At 39.9% G+C, this 3,801-nt stretch overlaps 1 long non-coding RNA gene across 1 annotated transcript; it reads left to right on the forward strand.

Moving 5' to 3' along the window:
• The first annotated feature begins 747 nt into the window (after positions 1–747).
• On the forward strand, positions 748–2,687 carry LOC134640244 (uncharacterized). The gene is made up of 6 exons (XR_010095424.2): positions 748–801; positions 1,113–1,201; positions 1,315–1,466; positions 1,582–1,614; positions 1,919–2,102; positions 2,562–2,687. It is a non-coding gene; the product is annotated as an uncharacterized LOC134640244 (long non-coding RNA).
• The last annotated feature ends 1,114 nt before the right edge of the window (positions 2,688–3,801 follow it).

Raw genomic sequence — 3,801 nt, forward strand, 5'->3', positions numbered from 1 at the left:
AGTTCATGCACTGCACTGGCCTGCACCACGATTAGTATAAGGTAAGAATGAATGATTTTTTTTTCCTACTCGGTATTTCCATGTTTGCATTTGAATAACAGTAAAAAAAACTTGTTAATGTTGTACATTAACGAGTTTTTTAAATTGTGTCTACTTCTTACAATCTGGCAACAAATAAATTGCACTGCGAACAAAGTATATCAACAAAGAAAACATTTTTGTTTCATAATTTCTTCGTTATATTCCCTTACAAAGCTAGCTTTAACGCTTCGAGGTTTCCTTTGTTCTTGCCGTCGCCTCGGCGCTTGACCCAGACTTTCGCTCTGTAGTTGCTTAGTACTACAAAAAATTCTAAATCTGTGATATATGATTGATAAACGTAAAGTTAACTGTATAAACGTGTTCAATGACTTTGTTACTTTTGATGATTGGAGAGCACTCGCTTCAATTCGCACACGAAAACTTTAGACTCAGTTTGAAAGCTCACGCAGCATGCGTGACTGTACGTTGCACGCTCAACTAACTTTACGTTGCACGCGTACATGACTTTCCGTTTGTGCCTTGAATAATGAATAAGGCTACGTCCACACGTACCAGCGTATTTTTGAAACCGCTGATTTTTCTATGCGTTTGCACCTTTTGTCCACACGTAATGTATGTCTGGCCGTACATTGTGTTTGTATTTCCAGGCACATTTCACGAAGCAGAACGCAGTCTTCAGAGATATCCACGTGAACGCTGTGTTACGTCTGACCTTCAGTCCGAAGAAGAAACCCAGACCAGTCTTAAAAGAAAGCACAAGTAAAACTTTTTTATTCACAAACATATCTTTGATTGTTAAGAATTTATGATCTTGTCTTTTATACATATCTGTGGTGCTTGCATACTGCAATATCACCACATAATATAGTCCAAAAAGTGGAAGTTTGTAAACTTTTTAAACATGCAAAGCCGTGTACACTTGTGCACTTCAAAAATTCATTGTATTCTGTACCTTCTTGCACGTCTCTGTTTCCTGTGTGTGTTGTTAGAAATCAAACTAACTTTAGGAAACAATATGCCAAAAGCATATTTACAATTACTTAAGACCGTTTTTAATTTATTTTCTTTAGACCAAATCCCCTGTACACATATACGGACTCAGAGGATGAGCAGCCTACAAAAAAACGGTTTCCCCAGGCCCCTCGAGTGAAAATACCAGGTAATAAAATACTGTCTAGTGTCTGTGTACATATCTGTGTCTGACACAAGGAAACTTTTTTGACAAGTTGTCTGTATTCTTAAATACTTAAAAAATTATTTTTTTCTAAACAGCCCTCATCACTCCGCAGTCTGCCCCCCAGCCCACTGATAGCAACCATCATAATGCCCCACCCAGCTTCCGGCACCTTTCGCCACTCCGGCACAAACCGACACAGCTTTGCGATCTCGCCAGCATGCAGAGTCTGATGTCTTCCCTATAGATGGTATGCTTTTAAAAAAGCTTTAAAGCTGCATCACAATGTCATTGTACTCTTATCTAAAAAGAAAACCCAATTTATACTCCTGAATGTCATCTTGTTGTGATTTTTTTTTCTGTAGATTCCAGAGACTCTGTGAGGCCACTATTACAAGGCAAGTTTGAAAATCTTGGAATTTCACAGTTTACATGGTATAACAAATATATGTGACAGGCAAAAACTAGTAAACACTTTTAGCAGTTACAAGAACTAACAAATGAATATCCAACAAAAGTGAATAGAAATACATTGCACTGCCAATACTTTGGTTTATTCTTTGTATGACTTGAAAATCAGGCTTTAGGGAAAACCAAATGACATGTTTCTATCATCAATTACATGAAGTAAACACACAAGCACTTGCATACACATTTAAGACATGAGACACGCTAATTCCATCTCATAAAATGTGTCTATAGGTGAGACGCTTTGCGTTGATTGGTGCTGCTGGACCACACTGGAGGTGCGAGTCCGCTGTGTAATGGTTTATGCCATTACAAAGGAGCTGGCCTCTGTACTCAACTGGGCAGGGAAAAAATACCAAGGACCAGACAAAGCAAAAAAGGGCATTTAAAGAGACAGCGCTGTGTAGATGCATATTTGGTAAGTTTTAACATTTATTGTAGTTTTATGAGCCTAAAGTGAACAATAAAGGGATCAATTGATGTGCTGGGTGTGTTTCACATTTCCTATGTCTGTTTTTTGCTATATTACTTTGTCTTTCTTAATAACAAGACTTTCATGTCCGGTTAATCTGGAGATGGAGTCTTTGGTCTTCGGCTTGTTTTGTCCTCGGGTTGTACACTTTGTACAGCCCGAGGACCCCATGTTTTCTTTTTTTTTTTTAAAGGATACACGGCACACCATGCTAAGACATATCACATTTTCAGCTTATAGCTCTTTGGGAATCAAATGCGGCAGTTTGCTGATTTCTGCCTGGTGACTTTCATGTTTATCAGCCTAGGAGTTTACATACTTTCTCCCTGCTGAAGACAATTAACAAGAGCTTATTCATGTGCTCTAATTCCCTTTTTTTGTGTGTGTGTCTATTTTTTGTCCTAGATGGCCTGGCGCAGCAGGTAGGGGCGAACTCTATGTCTGAGTTGGTCTTTGCTCAAGCAGTCCAGAAATGGCTCAGATATGCTCCAGATCGTACGGGTGGCGCGCAGGACACACATCATCCATCCCCATCCCAGAGTAAATAATAAAAAGTGACGTGAAACATAGAAATGTAAATAGGAAACTTTGTCTTTTAATAAAGTATTTTGCAAATGATACATGTCTATTGACCTTTTTTGGTTTTTTTTCAATAAAAAGCAACTGTGCGAAAGAGGTGGAAAATCAATACCATATCTCAACAGTGTTTCAATGTCAACAGTGTTAGAAAATATAACGTCGAATCAATGTCAGGTTTCAACATTGATTCAACATCAAAACCTGACGTTGTTTCAACGTTAAAAATGGGTGCAAGAGTGATGTTGGGTCAACGTCACACTTCAACGTTGCTTCAATGACGTCGCCTGATATTGACTCAACATTGTTTCAATGTTTCCTTGCTATCTGGGTACTTTTAAAATGTATTCCATTACAGAATACCGAATACATGCCCCAAAATGTATTCTGTAACGTATTCCGTTACGTTACTCAATGAGGGTAACGTATTCTGAATACTTTGGATTACTTAATATATTATCATGCTGTTTACAACTACGTGAATGTACTATTGCTGTGATTTATTACTGTTACTGAAGGTCCGCGGCTCCGAACCGTAGTAAAGGGACCTCTGGCTAATACGGTGGGTTCCGTGTCGGGCTCGTAGCTGAAAACTAGCTTTACTTTGTTGTCTGGGTCAACTTTGCTAGCGAGAGACAGAGAGAGGCGTTGAAAGGCTGCTCCAACGGAACTTATTTTTTCCGGAGGAAAACACGAACACAGTGTACAGTTGAGTCTTACTTACAAATGGGCTCATCAGGCACTCTTCTTGGCTGCAGTGGTTATTATTATATTTACATGCTTCCAGCTCCCGTTTTTGCTCCGTGACAGCTCGGACTTTTCCTTTCTCTCCCTCCCTCGCTCACAGACACATAACGTGTATGGTAGTCCATTCTCGCTGCAGCACGGACTACACTGCCCATGAGGCTACATTCTTTAGGGCCATGCCTGTAGCATTCTGCCTTTTAGCTTAGCACAACAACAACAACAACAAAAAAGCGCTCTCTCACCCAGGAAACACGCAGAGAGAGAGAGCGCGGCACCCTGTAACCATGGCAACCGTAACGCTGCCGCCTGGAACAACAGAGCG

Source organism: Pelmatolapia mariae, linkage group LG13 (assembly GCF_036321145.2).
Source record: "Pelmatolapia mariae isolate MD_Pm_ZW linkage group LG13, Pm_UMD_F_2, whole genome shotgun sequence".
Classification (NCBI taxonomy): domain Eukaryota; kingdom Metazoa; phylum Chordata; class Actinopteri; order Cichliformes; family Cichlidae; genus Pelmatolapia; species Pelmatolapia mariae.